Here is a 21,147-nt window from a genome sequence, read left to right as displayed (position 1 = left end):
GACCTGAACGAAATGACCCCTCGCCTCCAGCGCATCCTACTCAAACTGAAGAGGTACGACGTCCAACTGGTCTACACCCCGGGAAAGGACCTCATCATTGCGGATGCCCTATCTAGAGCAGTGAGCCCACCGCCCGACTCGGAGGGGTCCGTCTGTCAGGTCGAAGCGCAGGTGACCTTCACGTCGGCAAATCTGCCAGCCGATGAGTCCAGTCTGGCCCGTATTCGCCGAGAGACTGCGGCTGACCCCCTTCTGCAACGTGTGATGCGCCACATGACGGGAGGGTGGCTCAAAGGACAGTGCCCGCAGTTCTACAATGTCCGGGACGACTTGGCCGTCATTGATGGTGTCCCACTAAAGCTGGACCGGATTGTGATTCCACGCAGCATGCGCCAGCTGGTCCTCGACCAACTACACGAAGGCCACCTGGAGGTCGAGAAGTGCAGACGGAGGGCCCAAGAGGCGGTATACTGGCCGGGCATCAGTGATGACATTGCCAATATGGTGCTCAACTGCCCCACCTGCCAAAGGTTTCAGCCGGCGCAACCTCCTGAGACGCTTCAGCCCCATGAGCTGGTGACGTCCCCTGGGCAAAGGTGGGTGTGGACCTTTTTCACGCGCTCGGCAGGGACTATGTAATTGTCATTGATTACTTTTCAAACTATCCAGAGGTCATACGCCTGCACGATTTGACATCGTCCGCTGTCATAAGGGCCTGCAAAGACACCTTCGCTCGCCACGGCATTCCGATTACTGTCATGTCGGAAAATGGGCCCTGTTTTGCCAGCCAGGAATGGTCATCCTTTGCTGCTTCGTATGGCTTCACACACGTGACATCCAGCCCTCTGCATCCCCAGTCCAGTGGAAAGGCGGAGAAGGGTGTTCACATCGTCAAGCGGCTCCTCTGCAAGGTTGCTGCTGCCGGATCGGATTTCTGCCTAGCCCTGCTAGCCTATCGCTCGGCCCCACTAGCCACTGGCCTCTCACCAGCCCAGCTGTTGGTGGGTCGTGCCCTCAGGACCACTGTGCCATCCATTCTGGTCCCCACAACCAACCATGCTCCGGTACTGCACAGGATACAGCAGCAGCGCGTTCGCCAGAAGATGGCATATGACACACGGGCAACTGACCTTCCCGCCCTGGCGCATGGAGATGACGTCCGCATCCATCTACCAGCAGGTGGCTGGTCAGCACCTGCCGAAGTTCTCCGACACGTGGCTCCCCGCTCGTTCCTGGTTCGCATGCCTGATGGCTCCATTCGCAGGCGCAATCGCCGGGCTCTTTGCCTGCTTCCACGCTCGCTACGGGAACTTACACCGGTACCACACCCTCCTGTTGTTCCTGATGTCAACTTCGTGGAGCTTCCTGCCACCATGCCCATTCCGTCGTCGCCCGTGGCCAGGCCCATCCCTCAGCCGGTGGATCCTGACCCACCCTTGAGGCGGTCAACCCAAATTTGTCGCCCACCTACTAGGCTGGACCTATGAGCCTGTTTGTACATTGAACTCACTGATGCATAATACCACTGTGTTAATATGTTTCTATTTCTCCTTGTCGTTACAGGAGTTCGTTTTGACGTTCAACATTTCCCCGTCTTTTGTTTATGGGACAACCTCGTTGCTATGTCGCACCCGACATCGCCCCTTGTGTATAGTTTAGCCTCATGTACATGCTGTAGATATTGCACACACACACATTCAGCTGCACTCAGTACACATCTCTATTTATAACCACATAGGCACACGTTCTTGTAAAAAAGGGGGATGTCATGATATTCAGGTAAACATCATGGTGCAAACATACATACATACTGATGGACAGATCAACGGACCAATCAATACACACACAACACCACAACCAATCACAGGCAAGAGCATACACACTATAAAACAGGGAACACAACACTTCCCGCTCATTCCAGCAGGAGGCAGCTCAGGGCACAGAGCTCACAGCAAGCCACTCAGACATCCACCATGTGCTGAGTGCAACTCCAAGATAGTATTAGGAATAGGTCCACAGATTCAAGGGTTATGATCGAACCACAGTAACCAGTTTACCATTGTAAATATATGTTAGTAATAAAACTGAGTTGAACCATCCGCAACCGTGTTGGTTCGTCTGTGTAGCAGAGCATCCAACACATCATACCCCAGCCACAAAGACCTGCTCAAAATAAAGAAATCAATCCGGGAATACACTTTATGCATGTGTGAGTTGAAGGAGAACTCCTTCACCCTCGGCTGCCCAAATCTCCATCAGCTCCATGAACCCTCTGAGTTCCTTTGCCATTTACTGGCACCCTGCCCGTTTTGGAGCTTGACCGGTCTAAGCCCGGGTCCATAACTGTATTGAAGTCCCCTCCCATGACCAACCTGTGCGAGTCCAGGTCCGGTATCTTCCCCAGCATCCTCTTTATAAACTCCACATCATCCAAATTTGGTGCATACACATTTACTAATACCACCTGCACCCCCTCCAGTTTCCCACTGACCATAATGTACCGACCTCCAACATCCGAGACTATTCTACCCGCCTCAAACACCACCCGCTTATTGATCAGGATCGCAACCCCTCTCGTCTTTGAGTCTAGTCCTGAGTGAAAGACCTGTCTGACCCAGCCTTTCCTCAATCTAATCTGGTCAGTTACTCTAAAGTGCATCTCCTGCAACATTACCACGTCGACCTTCAATCCCCTCAGATGCGCGAACAAACGTGCCCTTTTGACCAGCCCATTTAACCCTCGAACATTCCAGGTAATCAGCCCAGTTGGGGGGCTCATCACCCCCCCCACCCCCCCCCCCCCCCCACCCCCCCCCCCCCCCCCCCACCCCCCGGCCGATCAGCCACCCACTTTTTTTGGCCCGCCTCCAGCCCGTGATCCACGCCTCCACCGGTCCATCCCCAGGCAGCACCCAACCTCCTCTCTGTCCCTCAGCCCAAGTCCCTCCCTCGTCAGGAGAACATTCCCCCCCCCCTACCAACAACACCCTGTAACCCAATCCCTTTCCTAAACCAAACATAAACACACCCCACACTGCGCTTCCGAGAGCTAGCTCGCCCAGCTAGCTTGGTGGCCCCCATCCCCGGCGCCAGATAGTCTGATCGGAGCAGACTTGATGGGCTGAATGGCTTCCATTTGCACTGTGGGGATTTTATGGATTCTAACATTACAGAACTAGGTACATATTTACAGCAGAGGGTACAGGTGCAGAGAGAACTCCGCGATATGGCCTTACATTTTGCTCTTTAGTTCTACACTGCTGACCTAAACTCTAGGTCAGGTGCCTTCTTCCACCACCGGTGGGCGATACTGTACTCAGTCCCAGGTTAACCCTTAATGTACCGGATCCTTCTACTATACTCACCATCTCTCCTTTGTGGACTTCCCCATGCATTATACCTTCCCCAGATGAGGGCATGGTGGGGAGAGAGGAATTGGTTCCCACTGCATCCTGTTTTGGGCCTAACACAGGGACAACAAGGAGCAATTCTGGAGTGCAATGCCCCTGGTGTACAGGCGCCACCAGGCTGTAGAAGGCAACATCTGACTATGGCTACCACCCACCTGACAAGTGTGCAAATCAGAGGCTTAACGCCTGTTTTCCCTCTTCTCCTGCACACAGGTTAAAAACTAGGCAGAGCATGGGTCGTACAAGCTCCATGAACATAAGAACATAAGAACTAGGAGCAGGAGTAGGCCATCTGGCCCTTCGAGCCTACCCTGCTATTCAATGAGATCATGGCTGATCTTTTGTGGACTCAGCTCCACTTTCCGGCCTGAACACCATAACCCTTAATCCCTTTATTCTTCAAAAAACTATCCATCTTTATCTTGAAAACATTTAATGAAGGAGCCTCTACTGCTTCACTGGGCAAGCAATTCCATAGATTCACAACCCTTTGGGTGACAAAGTTCCTCCTAAACTCAGCTCTAAATCTACTTCGCCTTAGTTTGAGGCTATGCCCCCTAGTTCTGTTTTCACCTGCCAGTGGAAACAACCTGCCCGCATCTATCCTATCTATTCCCTTCATAATCTTATATGTTTCTATAAGATCCGCCACCCCCGGCATCCTTCTAAATTCCAACGAGTACAGTCCGAGTCTATTCAACCTCTTCTCGTAATCCAACCCCTTCAACTCTGGGATTAACCTAGTGAATCTCCTCTGCACACCCTCCAGCGTCAGTACGTCCTTTCTCAGGTAAGGAGACCAAAACCGAACACAATACTCCAGGTGTGGCCTGACTAACACCTTATACAATTGCAGCATAACCTCCCTAGTCTTAAACTCCATCCCTCGAGCAATGAAGGACAAAACTTCATTCACCTTCTTAATCACCTGTTGCACCTGTTAACCAACTTTTTGCGACTCATGCACTAGGACACATAGGTCCCACTGCACAGCAGCATGTTTTAATATTTTATCATTTAGATAATAATCCCTTTTGCAGTTATTCCTACCAAAATGGATAACCTCACATTTGTCAACATTGTATTCCATCTGCCAGACCCTACCCCATTCACTTAAACTATCCAAATCTCTCTGCAGACTTCCAGTGTCCTCTGCACTTTTTGCTTTACCACTCATCTTGGTGTTGTCTGCAAACTTGGACACATTGCACTCGGTCCCCAACTCCAAATCATCTATGCAAATTGTGAATAATTGTGGGCCCAACACTGATCCCTGAGGGACACGACTAGCTACGGATTGCCAACCAGAGAAACACCCATTAATCCCCACTCTTTGCTTTCTATTAATTAACCAATCCTCTATCCATGCTACTACTTTACCCTTAACGTCATATCTTTATCTTATGCAGCAACCTTTTGTGTGGCACCTTGTCAAAGGCTTTCTGGAAATCCAGATATACCACATCCATTGGCTCCCCATTGTCTACCGCACTGGTAATGTCTTCAAACAATTCCACTAAATTAGTTAGTCACGACCTGTCCTTTATGAACCCATGCTGCATCTGTTCAATGGGACAATTTCCATCCAGATGCCTCGCTATTTCTTCCTTGATGATAGATTCCAGCATCTTCCCTACTACCTAAGTTAAGCTCACTGGTCTATAATTACCTGCTTTCTGCCTACCTCCTTTTTTAAACAGTGGTGTCACGTTTGCTAATTTAAAATACGCCGGGACCACCCCAGAGTCTAGTGAATTTTGGTAAATTATCACGAGTGCATTTGCAATTTCCCTAGCCATCTCTTTTAGTACCCTGGGATGCATTACATCAGGGACAGGAGAATTGTCTACCTTTAGTCCCATTAGCTAACCCATCCCTACCTCCTTAGTGATAACAATCGTCTCAAGGTCCTCACCTGCCATAGCCTCATTTCCATCAGTCACTGGCATGTTATTTGTGTCTTCCACTGTGAAGACCGACCCAAAAGATCTGTTGAGTTCCTCAGTTATTTCCTCGTCTCCCATTATTAAATCTCCCTTCTCATCCTCTAAAGGACCAATATTTACCTTAGCCAATTTTCTTTTTGTTTTATATATTTGTAAAAACTTTTACTATCTGTTTTTATATTCTGAACAGGTTTAGTCTCATAATCTATCTTACTGTTCTTTATAGCTTTTTAGTAGCTTTCTGTTGCCCCCTAAAGATTTCTCAATCCTCTAGTCTCCCACTAATCTTTGCCACTTTGTTTGCTTTTTCCTTCAATTTGATACTCTCCCTTATTTACTTTGATATCCACGGTCGATTTTCCCTCTTTCTACCATCCTCCCTTTTTGTTGGTATAAACGTTTGCTGAGCACTGTGAAAAATCGCTTGGAAGGTTCTCCACTGTTCCCCAACTGTTTCACCATAAAGTCTTTGCTCACAGTCTACCTTAGCTAGCTCTTCCCTCATCCCATTGTAATCTCCTTTCTTTAAGCACAAAACACTAGTGTTTGATTTTACCTTCTCACCCTCCCTCTGTATTTTAAAGTCCACCATATTGTGATCGCTCCTTCCGAGAGGATCCCTAACTATGAGATCATTAATCAATCCTGTCTCATTACACAGTACCAGATCTAGGATCGCTTGTTCCCTCGTAGGCTCCATTGCATTCTGTTTTTTGAAACTATCGTGGATACATTCTATAAACTCCTCCTCAAGGCTGCCTTGACTGACCTCGTTAAACCAATTGACATGTGGATTAAAATCCCCCATGATAACTGCTGTCCCATTTCTACATGCATCTGTTATTTCTTTGTTTATTTCCCACCACACCATAATGTTACTATTTGGTGGCCTATAGACTACTTCTATCAGTGACTTTTTCGCCTTATTATTCCTGATTTCCACCCAAATGGATTCAACCTTATCCTCCATAGCACCGATGTCATCCCTCACTACTGCCCGGATGTCACCCTTAAATAACAGAGCTACACCACCTCAGTTACCATCCACTCTGTCCTTCCGAATAGTTTGATACCCTTGGATATTTAACTCCCAGTTGTGACCATCCTTTAAGCATGTTTCAGTAATGGCCACGAAATCATAATGTGGAGATGCCGGCGTTGGACTGGGGTGAGCACAGTACGAAGTCTTACAACACCAGGTTAAAGTCTAACAGGTTTGTTTCGATGTCACTAGCTTTCGGAGCGCTGCTCCTTCCTCAGGTGAATGAGGAGGTATGTTCCAGAAACATATATATAGACAGATTCAAAGATGCCAGACAATGCTTGGAATGCGACCATTAGCAGGTGATTAAATCTTTACAGATCCAGAGATGGGGTAACCCCAGGTTAAAGAGGTGTGAATTGTATCAAGCCAGGACAGTTGGTAGGATTTCGCAGGCCAGATGGTGGGGGATGAATGTAATGCGACATGAATCCCAGGTCCCGGTTGAGGCCGCACTCATGTGTGCGGAACTTGGCTATAAGTTTCTGCTCTGCATCTGGCCTGCGAAATCCTACCAACTGTCCTGGCTTGATACAATTCACACCTCTTTAACCTGGGGTTACCCCATCTCTGGATCTGTAAAGATTTAATCACCTGCTAATGGTCGCATTCCAAGCATTGTTTGGCATCTTTGAATTTGTCTATATATGTGTTTCTGGAACAGACCTCTTCATTCACCTGAGGAAGGAGCAGCGCTCCGAAAGCTAGTGACATCGAAACAAACCTGTTGGACTTTAACCTGGTGTTGTAAGACTTCATACTGTACGAAATCATAGTCAATCATGATGATTTGCGCCACCAACTGATTTACCTTATTCCGAATACTACGAGCATTCAGGTAAAGTACTCTTATGTTGGCTTTTATACCTTGTTTTGAATCTCTATCAGCAACAGCTCTATCAGTAACGTCCCCTAAGTTATTTTTCCTTTTAACTTTTCTTCTAATTTTCCCTATCGTTGAACCCATGTCATTCATGTAACAACCTGCTGCATCGCTTTCCATTTAGCGGCCTGGGTCTCCTGGAGCTCGACAAAGGAAAGGTAAGAAGAGAAAGGAGAGAGTTGCATTCATAAAGCGCCTTTCCCAACGACAGGGCATCCCAAAGCATTTTACAGCTAATGAAACACATTTCTGTAGTGCGGTCACTGTTGTAGGAAATGCCAATTCCAATTTACGCACAGCCAGCTCCCACAAGCAACAATGTCATCATGGTCAGACTGTTTGTTTTGTTTTTTGCCATGTTGGTATGTAAATGTGGGCTTCTCCTCTTGGTTCCACAATATTGCATTGGGCTTCTGGTGGCCCCCACCTCGTCTACTAATGCCCTACTTCACCAGCATAGCTACCTGAGGGCCACACTCATTCCACGTTGGCGAGCTGGAAATGTGTGTGGCAGGTGGCTGCATCTTGTCACCATTACAATGAGGACCTGTTTTTTTTGTCTCTTCTCAGTCCTCCCAGTTTGGACTCAGGACGAGCTCTCAGTTGGGTGCTATAAGTTTCTCGCCCATCCTGCTGAAGGTTTCACTTCTAATCAGCGACTGATGCCTGGTAGCAGGGTCAGCACAGTAGCGCAGTGGGTAGCACTGTTGCTTCACAGCTCCACGGTCCCAGGTTCGATTCCTGGCTTGGGTCACTGTGCGGAGTCTGCACGTTCTCCCCGTGTCTGCGTGGGTTTCCTCCAGGTGCTCCCGGTTTCCTCCCACAGGTCTCGAAAGACGTGCTGTTAGGTGAATTGGATATTTTGAAATCTCCTTCCATGTACCCGGATAGGAGCCGGAATGTGGCGGCTAGAGGATTTTCACAGTCACTTCATTGCAGAGTTAATGTAAGCGTACTTGTGACAATTAAGATTATTATTATTTTTGTCGGCCTTGAGAATGATTTGTGGCTTGTTTAATGCGACACAGTGTTCCATTGTCAGGGCGCAGAAGAGGCCAACTCACATCAAAGCCTCAGCAAAGGTCATCCAGACTCCTGGCACGGCTCCACCAGAAGCATTTTGGAATGCTGGCTGCCGCAGACATTCCAGGCCCTGTGTAACTACATTGGCCAGCGACTGGGTGGTCGCTGGTGCCAGCTGGCCCGGCCACACGAGCTTGAAAACCGTCGCCGCTGCTGCTGCTGACCAAGCCAGGAGCAACCTGACTGACTGTTCACAAAGGGACAGCTGAGGCCATTCGGTCCCTCAATCCCACCTCCACCGTTCAATTCGATCATGTTTGATCTGCACCTCAACTCATTCACACTCTTTAGCTCCTGGATACCCTTACCGAAGTCCAAATCTTATCGACTGGAGAGCTCTAGTTGTCATCCAGCATTCATAGCCTTTCAAGACAGTGAGCTCCAGATTCCTATGAGCTGTGAGTGAAAAGGTGCGTCCGGGTCACCTGTTTAAACAGCTGAGGCCCAATTTGTTTTTCTTTTTTTTTTGCAGTTCAGTGATAATTTAATAAACCTACATTTGGAGGGAAAGAGAAATAAGAAGGCCTAGGTTTAATTTTAAGATCATGCCTTTTATTCTGGATTCATCCCCTCCCGCCTCCTCCGCCGCAGAGGACATAGTTTCCCTCTCGCCATCCAATCCAACCCTCCTCGACATGTGGCTCAGATGTGGTCTGCATTGGTGGTTCACTGGTAGAATTCTCGCCCGCCATGCGGGAGGCCTGGGTTTGATTCCCGGCCAATACAAGTCAAATCTTTTATGGGCGACACGGTAGCACAGTGGTTAGCACTGTTGCTTCACAGCGCCAGGGTCCTGGGCTCGATTCCCGGCTTGGGTCACTGTCTGTGCGGAGTCTGCACGTTCCCCCCGTGTCTGTGTGGGTTTCCTCCGGGTGCTCCGGTTTCCTCCCACAGGTCCCGAAAGACGTGCTTGTTGGGTGAATTGGACATTCTGAATTCTCCCTCTGTGTACCCGAACAGGCGCCGGAGAGTGGCGACGAGGGGATTTTCACAGTCACCTCATTGCCTTGTTAATGTTAGCCTACTTACTTGGGACAATATTAAAGATTATTATTATTTAACCTGAGGGAATGTAATAAAATAGGAAACGCTGGAAATACCCAGGAGGGAAGGTAACATCTGCGGTGAGAGGAACAGAGTTAAGACTTTAAGAACTGGGAAAACGTAATAACTTCTTAGCAAGTGATGGGGGAGGGGGAGTTGGCAAAAGAACAAAAAGGAAGGTCTGTGAATTGGTAGAAGACAGGAGAGATTAAATGACAAAAGAGTTGGTGATGCAAGACCAACCAGAATGATAGGGGGACAAATAAAGGAACAAAAGATGTGTCTGGAGGAGGCATGAACATAGTGATCAGCTGTCATCGGGATGCAAACATGAAAGGTAAACAAGATTAGAACTGAAAGGTAGAAAGAAAATGGGAGCAGAGATTATGGTCTGGAATTGCGGAACGCAACATTGACTCTGGAAGTCTTGAGTGTCTCGGAAAGTTGTGGGGGGGTGCTGTTTCTCAAATTTACATTGGACTTCGTTGAAACACTGCAGGAGGCTGGAGGCAGAGAGGTCAAAGTGAGAGCGAGGTGAGGAATTGAAATGATGGGCGACTGGAAGCTCGGGGTTATGCTCACGGACTGAAGGGAGGCATTCCACAAAGCGGCCATCCAATCTGCCTTTAGCCTCCCCAATGTAGAGCCGCCCTCATTGTGAGCAGCGAATGCGGCGCACTAAATCGGAAGAGGTGGGCGTAAACATACATGTGCGCAGTCAAGGGAATGGAACCTCTCTTCGTAATGTAGCGCTCTGAGCCCTGACATCGCTCTGCTGGTTTTGGGGCCAATATCGCCTTCTCTGCGGTATTGGGCTCAGAACGGAACGCAGTGCTCCAGAAGGAGTCTAAACAAAGCTCTGTACAATTGATGCATCGCCCCTTTCTTTTTGTAACCTAACCTCCTTGAGATATTCCTTTTGAATAACCTTTTGTGTCTATCATGATATTCAAACACACACATCATGATAGACACACCAACAGACAAATCAGCACACATAACACGACAGCCAATCACAGACAAGGACAGAGACAGTATAAGAGAAGAAACACGACACCTGGTGGCCAGTAGATCTGGAGACCAGGACAAGGACAGGACCTGATTAACATCACACTCAGGGAGTCACCACGTGCAGAGTATCAAGACAGAACTGTAAATAACAAGTTGAAATAAAATAGCGTTGAACCAACCAATAGTGTTCATCTGTACATCAGAACACCCAACACCACATGGTACAGGAGTGGATCGATACCTGCCGGCAAACCTGCCATCCTGAGATATGGACATCACCAACAAACCGCAGCCGTTGCAAGTCGCTGGGAACCTTGGCACCAATTGGAAGCTTTTCAAGCAGCGATTTGAACTGTACATGCGAGCCAACGAGAAACAGAGTGCCTCGGACGAAACAAAGATTGCGATGCTCCTCACCACCGCAGGTCAGCACATCATCGATGTATTCAACTCACTGGTGTTCGCGGAAGGCGAGCACCAATCCAAGTATGACACGGTCCTCCTCAAGCTAGACCAGCACTTTAACGTTGAAGTGAATGAAAGTTTTGAGAGGTATATCTTTCAGCAGCGCCTACAAGGTAAGGATGAGCTCTTTCAACCCTTTCTGACGCACCTCCGCATACTCGCGCAGTCCTGCGGTTACGGCAACACCACAGAGTCCATGATCCGGGACCAGATCGTTTTTGGCGTTGCCTCCAGTGGCCTACGCCAGCAGCTTCTTAAAATTAAAGGCCTGACCTTAGCGTCTGCAGTGGAAGCCTGTGTCCTCCATGAAGAAGCGACCAGCCGCTTTGCCCAATTTCAGGTGGCACGGAGAGGGTCCCTAGCTGTCGAATCGGCAAGCCAGGCCGCCCACGAGGCCGAACTCATCCAGGCAATTGATTATCTCCCGGCCCGCGGCCCGGACGAGGGCGGCCGTTTCCCGCGCTTTTCGCGGTCTCCCGCGCTTGTGCGCGCCAAAACCAATGGCAACATCGAGGGATGCACTGCGCAGGCGCGCCCGATGCAAGACCGAACTGCGCATGCGCAGTGGCGTAACAAACGCCGTGACGTGATGATGTGCGGCAACTGTGGAGCTGTACATTTAAAAGGGCAATGTCCTGCTAAAAACCGACAATGCCTACGATGTGGCAAGACGGGCCACTACGCTGCCTACTGTCGAGCGGTTCAACCGATGGATCCTACACATCTCCGACAACCTCGCAGACACGTCAGGACCGTCCAGCCCGTACATCAGGACATCCAGCCCAATGACACAGATGACCAAGATGCCTTCCGGGTTTCAGTCATTGATGTGAACAGGGTCAACACCATCAATCCGGCCGATGAATGGAGTGCCACCCTGACGGTCAACCCGAATTTGTCGCACACCTACTAGATTGGACTTATGAGACTGTTCACACGTTAAAGTTGAAACACTATTGTATTGTAACATGTTACTGTTTTATCATTCCAGATATCGTTTGACCGGACCACACTTCAAAGTTTTTCGTCTTCCTGTTTTGTTATGGTACACCCGACATCGCCCCATGTATATAGTTACGCCACATGCACCTGCTGTAAATATCACGCACACACACTTTTAGATGCACTCACGACACATTCGTATTTATAACCACGTAGGCACATAATTTTGTAAAAAAAGGGGGGATGTCATGATATTCAAACACACACATCATGACAGACACACCAACAGACAAATCAGCGCACACAACACGACAACCAATCATAGACAAGGACAGAGACAGTATAAGAGAAGAAACACGACACCTGGTGGCCAGTAGATCTGGAGACCAGGACAAGGACAGGACCTGATTAACATCACACACAGGGAGTCACCACGTGCAGAGTATCAAGACAGAACTGTAAAGAACAAGTTGAAATAAAACAGCGTTGTACCAAATACAACCGTGTTGGTTCATCTGTACATCAGAACACCCAACACTACAGTGTCCAAATACAAATGAGCCGTCATTTGTATCTGCCTCCTGCGGTGTTTCCATCAAGCTCAGTGTAAGTGTGAAGAGCAACATCTCGTATCCTCCTCACATCTTCCTCTGCTACCTATCTTCCTATTTTTAGCAACTTGGGCTGTAATAGTCAGTCCCTTCATCCAAGGCATGAATTGTCGAGACTCCAGCAATGATCCCTGTGGTACGCTACTAGTGACAGATTGCCATCCTGAGAGTGACCCATTTATCCTGACTCTCCCTGTTTCCTACCAGCGAGCCAGTCCCCTCTCCATGCTATTAAACCACCCCCGAAACCATGAGTTCTTGTGTGGTACATTGAGTTCAGGAATTTCAACCCATGATCTCTGCCCCCATTTTGTTTTACTTTTCTTTGTGGCCTGGGTATTCCTCCCCCTCGTGGTTATGTTTGGAGACAGTGGGTGGGGACAGGTAAAATATACTAGGCCCACCGCCCCGACCTGGTCCCCATATTGTGGAGAGCTGGTAAGGTGCCACCTGCACGCCTGTTAAGGCCCTTAAGTGACCAATTATTGGACACTTTGACGGCCTAAGTCTGGCCTTTACTGCCATAATACGCTGACCAGCAGAAGGCAGTGAAACAGTGGAAAGGAATGCAGTTACCTCCTTTGGCGCTCTGTGCGAATCGGGGCAGCCCCCTAAAATGGTAGCCCCTCCACTGACATTTTTTTTAATAAACATTTTATTGAGTTTTTTTTGGTATTATAACAACAACACAATAAACAATGTACATGAAACTATAAACATAGTGCAAAAGCCGCCTCCCTCTCTTACAGGTCCCACCTTTATTAACCCCCTACTCTAAGCTAAACTAACCCCCCCCCCCCCCTCTCCTGACAATTAATTTTCCGCAAAGAAGTCGACGAACGGTTGCCACCTCCGGGCGAACCCTAACACTGACCCTCTCAAGGCGAACTTGATTTTCTCCAAACAGAGAAAGCTAGCCATGTCCACTAGCCAGATCTCCGACTCCGGGGGCTGAGAGTCCCTCCAAGCTAACAGTATCCATCTCCGGGCTACCAGGGAAACAAAGGCTGGAACGTCTGCTTCTTTCTCCTCCTGGATTCCCGGGTCTTCCGACACCCCGAAAATCGCCACCTCTGGACTCAGCGCCACCCTTGTTTTTAACACGGGGGACATGACATCTGCAAACCCCTGCCAGAATCCCCTGAGCTTCGGACATGCCCAGAACATGTGGACATGGTTCGCTGGTCCTCCCGCACATTTTGCACACCTGTCTTCCATCCCAAAGAATCTGCTCACCCAGGCCAATGTCACGTGAGCCCGGTGAGCGACCTTAAATTGTATCAGGCTGAGCCTGGCACATGTTGCGGATGCGCTGACTCTACTCAACACGTCTGCCCAGAGACCATCCTCTATCTCTCCTCCAAGCTCCTCCTCCCACTTTCGCTTCAGCTCCTCAGTCTGCGTCTCCTCTGACTCCATAAGTTCCTTGTAAATGTCCGAGACGCTCCCTACCCTGTCCTGAAACCCCCTTAGCGGTAGGAGCGGGAAGGTTGACATCTGCTTACGTAGGAAGTCCCGCACCTGCAGATACCTGAATTTGTTTCCCCTCGCCAATCAAAACTTCTCCTCCAGCACCCTCGCACTCGGAAAGCTCCCCTCTATAAACATGTTCCCCATCCTCTCAATCCCTGCTCTCCGCCATATCCGGAACCCCCATCCATACTTCCCGGGGCAAACCGGTGATTATTACAGATTGGGGACCAGATCGATGCTCCCTCTGCTCCCACATGTCTCCTCCACAGCCCGCAGACTCTCAGGGTCACCACCACCATGGGGCTGGTGGAGTACCATGCCGGCGGGAATGGCAGAGGCGCAGTTACCAACGCCCACAAACTGGTGCCCATGCATGAAGCCGCCTCCATACCCTCCCATGCCGATCCCTCCCCCACCACCCACTTCCTGATCATGGCTATATTCGCCGCCCAGTAATAGTTACTAAAATTTGGCAGCGCCAGCCCGCCCTCTCCCCGGCTCCGCTCAAGCATTACCATCCTTACCCTTGGGGTCTTGCCCACCCAAACAAAGCCAGAGATCACCTTGTTGACCCGTTTAAAAAAGGACCTCGGAATAAAGATGGGGAGACATTGAAATACGAACAGGAATCTCAGGAGGACCGTCATCTTCACCGTCTGCACCCTCCCAGCCAGTGACAACGGGAGAACGTCCCATCTCCAAAAATCGTCCTTCATTTGATCCTAACCGGGTCAGATTTAATTTATGCAGCCGGTCCCATTCCCCTGTCACTTAATGCCGAGGTACCTAAAACTTCCCCCTACTAATCTAAATGGCAGCTCCCACAATCGCCTCTCCTGTCTCCTTGCCTGGACCACAAACATCTCACTTTTCCCCATATTTAGCTTATACCCCGAAAACCGGCCAAATTCCCCTAGAATCCTCATGATTTCTTCCATCCCCTCTAATGGGCCCGATACATACAGAGGCAGGTTGTCTGCATAGAGTGAGGCTCTGTGCTCCACCTTCTTACATTGGCCACCAACTGCCTACCCTTAACAAACCTCGTCTGGTCCTCCCCAATAACGTCCGGAACACAATCCTCAATCCTGGAGGACAAAATTTGGCCAGCAGTTTGGTGTCCACATTCAACAGGGATATCGGCCTGTAGGACCCACACAGCTCCAGGTTCTTATCCCGCTTCAGAATCAGCGAAATTGTGACCTGTGACATCGTCGGGGGCAGCACCCCTCTTTCCCTTGCCTCATTGAACATCCTCAACAACACCGGCCCCAATATCCCAGAGAACCTTTTATAAAACTCCACTGGGTACCCGTCCGGCCCCGGGGCTTTACCCGCCTGCATGGCCTTCAGACCCTCCACTATCTCTTCCAACCCAATCGGGGCCCCCAGCCCTTCTATCAGCTCCCCGTCCACCTTTGGGAAATTCAGCCCCCCCAAGAAGTGCCTCATCCCCTCCGGCCCCGTAGGTGACGCCTTATTCACCCCTGCTGAATCTCCAACCAGGTTCCTATCTCCCTGGATGCCTCCCTCTTTCTAAGTTGCTGTGCAAGCATTCTGCTGGCCTTCTCTCCATACTCATAGATCGCCCCCCTCGGCTTTCTCAACTGCTCCACCGCCCTCCCTGTGGTTTACAAGCCGAACTCCGCCTGTTGCCTCCGCCGTTCCCTTAAAAGCCCTGCCTCTGGGGTCTCCGCATACCTCCTATCGATCTGTAGTATCTCCTTAACCAGTCGGTCCGTCTCTGCCCTGTCTACCTTCTCCCTGTGGGCCCGTATCAAAATCAGCTCCCCTCTGACCACCGCCTTCAGTGCTTCCCAGACCACCGCTGCTGACATTTCCCCCGTGTCATTGACCTGCAGGAAATTCTGAATACATTTCCTCAGCCGCTCGCACATCCCTTCGTCAGCCAAAAGTCCCACATCTAACCTCCATTGCGGGCGCTGGTTACTGCGGAGCATGGTCTGAGACTGTGATCGCCGAGTCCCCCGTGTCCACCACCCCTGCCAGTAAGACCCTGCGCAAATTGAAGAAATCAATCCGGGAGTACACTTTATGCACGTGTGAGTAGAAGGAGAACTCCTTCGCCCCCGGCTGCCCAAATCTCCATGGGTCCACCCCCCCATCTGCTCCATGAACCCTTTTAGTTCCTTTGCCGTTGCTGGTACCCTGCCCGTTTTGGAGCTTGACCGGTCTAAGCCCGGGTCCATAACTGTATTGAAGTCCCCTCCCATGACCAACCTGTGCGAGTCCAGGTCCGGTATCTTCCCCAGCATCCTCTTTATAAACTCCACATCATCCCAATTTGGCACATACACATTTACTAATACCACCTGCACCCCTTCCAGTTTCCCACTGACCATAATATACCGACCTCCAACATCCAAAACTATTCTACCCGCCTCAAACACCACCCGCTTATTGATCAGGATCGCGACCCCTCTAGCCTTTGAATCCAGTCCTGAGTGAAAGACCTGACTGACCCAGCCTTTCCTCAATCTAATCTGGTCAGCTACTCTAAGATGAATCTCCTGCAACATTACCACGTCCGCCTTCAGTCCCCGAAGATGCGCGAACACACGTGTCCACTTGACCGGCCCAGTTAGCTCTCGAACATTCCAGGTGATCAGCCTAGTTGGGGGGCTCATTGCCCCCCCCCCCCCCCCCCACTAAGCCGATCAGCCATCCCCTTTTTTGGGCCTGCCTCCAGCCCATGCACCGCGCCTCCACTGGCCTGCCCCCAGGCAGCCTCCACCCCCAACCTCCTCTCTGTCCCTTGGCCCAAGTCCCTCCCTCGTCAGCAGAACATTTCCCCCACCGCCCTCCCCCCCTAGTAACAACACTCTGTAGCATGGTGGTTAGCACAATTGCTTCACAGCTCCAGGGTCCCAGGTTCGACTCCCGGCTTGGTTCACTGTCTGTGTGGAGTCTGCATGTTCTCCCCGTGTCTGCGCGGGTTTCCTCCGGGTGCTCTGGTTTCCTCCCACAGTCCAAAGACGTGCAGGTTAGGTGGATTGGCCATGACAAATTGCCCTTAGTGTTCAAAATTGCCTTTAGTGTTGGGTGGGGTTACTGGGTTATGGGGATAGAGTGGAGATGTGGGCTTGGGTAGGGTGCTCTTTCAAAGAGCCGGTGCAGACTCGATGGGCCGAATGGCCTCCTTCTGCACTGTAAATTCTATGAAATCTATAAACCGAACATATGCACACACCCCACTGCGCTTCTGTGAGCCAGCCCGTCCAGCTACCCTGGTGCCGGATAGTCTCCCAACTATTGTTCCCTCCCCACCCTCCCCCTCCCCGCTCATACGAACATACTCCAACATCAAACAATCCCCACACAATTGCCCGACAGAAAAACACCAAAATCTAAACAAACACAGAAGGCATTACAAACAGCTTCCACAAAACGAAAAACTAGAAACTTTTTTTTTAAAAACAGAGAAACAACAAGAAAAAAAAACATGAACATTGCAGCAAAGTTCAAAAGTTCTCAGTCCACCACCAGTTCTTTCCTCTTCACCAAGTCCAGCACGTCCTCAGACGACTTGAAATAAAAGTGCTGTTCCTCGTACGTGACCCAGAGACGGGCTGGATACAACAGTCCGAACTTCACCTTTTTCTTAAAAAGGATCGACCTAATCTGGTTGAATCCTGCTCTTCTCATGGCCACCTCCACACTCAGGCCTTGGTAGACCCGCAGGATACTACTGTCCCACTTACAGCTCCGTGTCTGCTTGGCCCACTGTAGAATGCGCTCCTTATCCGAGAACCTGTGGAATCTCACCACCATTGTCCTCGGGGTGGGGGTCTCCCATTCGCAGCTTCCTCGTGAGTCTCTGTGAGCCCTGTCCACCTCCATGGGTCAGGAGAATGCCCTATCCCCCAGCAGCTTCTCAAACATGCCCGCGATGTATGCCCCAGCGTCCGCTCCTTCGGACCCCTCCGGGAGCCCAACGATTCTCAAGTTCTGCCGGCGGGACCTATTCTCTAGGTCCTCCACCTTCTCCAGGAGCTTCTTCTGCTGGTCCCTCAGCATCCCCACCTCCAGCTCCACCACAGTCTGATGTTCCTCCTGCTCTTAGGGGCTGGTATAGCACAGGGTTAAATCGCTGGCTTTGACAGCAGACTAAGGCAGGCCAGCAGCACGGTTCAATTCCCGTACCAGCCTCTCCAAACAGGTGCCGGAATGTGGCGACTAGGGGCTTTTCACAGTAACTTCATTTGAAGCCTACTTGTGATAATAAGCAATTTTCATTTCATTTCAGCCAGCGCCTTCTCCACCTTCTGGATCGCCCGATCTTGGGCGTCCAATCTAAGCTCCAGCCGCTCAATCGACTCTTTTATCGGGTCCAAGCAGACCCGTTTCTGCTGAGCAAAGCCTTCCTGAATAACTTGCATCAGCTGCTCCGTTGACCGCTGGGTCGACAAACCAGAGGTCCGGTCCTCCGCCACGCTGTCTCCTGCTGCAACTTCAGCCCAGGCCTTCCCTGTCTTTCTGTTTTTGCCTTTACGAGCACTTCTAGTCCTTCTCTCCATGCACCGATGTGGGAATTCGGTGCACAATTGCCTCTGTCTTCAGTTTTACTGTTCAAGTCCGGTTGAAAATCAGGGGAATAGGTCCAAAAGTCTGACCCGAGCGGGAGCCACCTAATGTGCGACTTACTCCTTCATAGCCGCCACTGGATGTCTCCCACTGACCTTTTGTTACCTGGCCTCCAGAACCTGACTCCCACCCTCCACCTTGCCGCACACCCTCCTCCCCCCCCCACCCTACGTGCCTACTGTGAGCAGTACACAGCCCACATAAAATTCAATCCCATCTGTTTTGGTTTAACTCTTGTACAGCAGCTGTTTATCATTCTGTATTCCTACACACAGCACTGATCAGTGCGGCCACTGCATTTGTCAAGCAGCTGAGGAACATTTGAACAATTTCAACAGCCACATGAACGGCTAAGCTGTCCGAAAGTACGATGCCGACAGTAAACTCATAAACGATCTTGGTGATTCGCAACGGCCTCATATCTGGGCCCTGTCCCCACCAGTGACTGGGGCAAGGTGTTTTGCATTACCCAGGGATGAAGAGGGTTGTTCCTTCATGGCTGCGCGAGTGTGGGACCGGTGATCATTGCAAATGGGAAAGCATTGAGGCTGGAGCCCAGCAAATGGACGTTGATTTGTATGTTCCGTGGTTGGTGATTGTTGGGCAGGTGTAGGGTGGTAGAATAGCAAACTTGCCCGTTCATGTACACCACTGGTCTGTACCTTGAGAGATTTGGTGGCCTTATAGTTGGTGTCTCACCAATTGTAGAGGCCCTCGGCCAACGGGTCTGACCCCGACGCCGCTTGGGTGGTGGTTGGATCCCACAGGATCTACTCTTGTCCACCGCTATTCACCGCCATATCCAGCGAGCCCTGGAACTCCTGGATTGCCTTCCCCGTATGGAGAGGAATAACTCTGTGGTCTTTTTCAAGTCCAAAGAAGGTTCTACCAGCAACTAACGTTGGGTCGCCGTGTTATTTATGCCACACACGAGGCGGCCCCTCAGCCTCTCTGGAAGGGATGGCCCAGAGTTGCAATGCTCGGCCAGCATTGGTAGACGCATCAAAGATTCCGTGACCCCGACACCCTTGTTGAACCTGTACCTCTGTACAATCACCGACGGTTTGGGGTCATAATGGTCCATTTCAGTGCTGCCGGCTCATGGAAAGGCTTTGAATCTGGGGCCGCGGGATGGATCAGGTTTTTGATGATGCTAAAGGTCGGGGCGCCACAGGCGGTCAGGAGTATCGTCTTTTGACCGTCGTTACCTATAACGACATTCACCCCCAAATAAGTGCACATCTCAAAAAATCTGTCCTGGTCCACCCACGTCGACGCTCCCACCAAGAAAGCACAACAGCGCCTATACTTCCTCAGGAAACTAAGGAAATTCAGCATGTCCACATGAATCCTTACCAACTTTTACAGATGCACCATAGAAAGCATCCTATCCGGCTGCATCACAGCCTGGTATGGCAACTGCTCGGCCCAGGACCGCAAGAAGCTTCAGAGAGTCGTGAACACAGCCCAGTCCATCACACAAACCTGCCTCCCATCCATTGGCTCTATCTGCACCTCCTGCTGCCTGGGGAAAGCGGGCAGCATAATCAAAGACCCCTCCCACCCGGCTTACTCTTCCAACTTCTTCCATCGGGCAGGAGATACAAAAGTCTGAGAACACACATGAACAGACTCAAAAATTCCCCACTGTTACCAGACTCCTAAATGACCCTCTTATGGACTGACCTCATTCACACACCCTGTATGCTTCACCCGATGCCGGTGCTTATGTAGTTACATTGTATACCTTGTGTTGCCCTATTATGTATTTTCTTTTATTCCCTTCTCTACCCATGTACTTAATGATCTGTTGAGCTTCTCGCAGAAAAATACTTTTCACTGTACCTCGGTACAAGTGACAATAAGCAAATCCAATCCAATAAGTAGCGCATCCGTTCAGCGTACTGGGCCCAATCCTCCACACCTATGTTCAAAACCTTCAAGCCTCCAGAAAAGCAGCATTTTTATATTTGTTCTGACCTGGCTCCTTCGTAGCAAAATTCAACAGTTGTCCGAATGTCCAGAATCGCAGCCCGTAGTTCCGTTTTTTTCCCTCGTCGCCAGTATGAAATTCACAGGTGTCCCGAGAAGGCTTAAACATATAGGTTTATTCTGTTAAAGAAAAGCAAATCTGCAAAGCGGCGTGTGGCGCACCAGTCCCAGCCGAAACCATCCGAAGAGGCCCGTTCCCAATGTTGGCCTGCTTTCATCTATCCGCCTCTTGGTGAGGGATCTCGTGTTCCACGGGCCCCACGGGGAGTTCAGTCAGATCATCCCCATGGGTCTCCTGGGGATTATTACAGTTACAGAACGGTATGTCTGAATGAAGAGTCTGTAGTCTTTCGCTTTGTTGACTGTAAGTCTTTATTAACGACTATAACTATTTACCCAAGAGCAGTAAAGGATAAAGGCTAGCAGCTAGCAGATACATTAACGGCGTTCAAAAGGCATCTCGACAATACATGGATAGGATGGGTATAGCGGGATACGGCACAAGGAAGTGCTGAGGGTTTTGGCAAAGGTTGATATCATGACCGGTACAGGCTTGGAGGGCCGAAGGGACTGTTCCTGCGCTGTATTGTTCTTTGTTCTCTTTGTTCTATCCCCAAAGCTACTGGATAGGATTCTCCGT

The sequence above is a fragment of the Scyliorhinus torazame genome, chromosome 1 (assembly GCF_047496885.1).
Source record: "Scyliorhinus torazame isolate Kashiwa2021f chromosome 1, sScyTor2.1, whole genome shotgun sequence".
Taxonomy (NCBI): domain Eukaryota; kingdom Metazoa; phylum Chordata; class Chondrichthyes; order Carcharhiniformes; family Scyliorhinidae; genus Scyliorhinus; species Scyliorhinus torazame.
Note: the sequence above shows the minus strand (reverse complement) of the source record.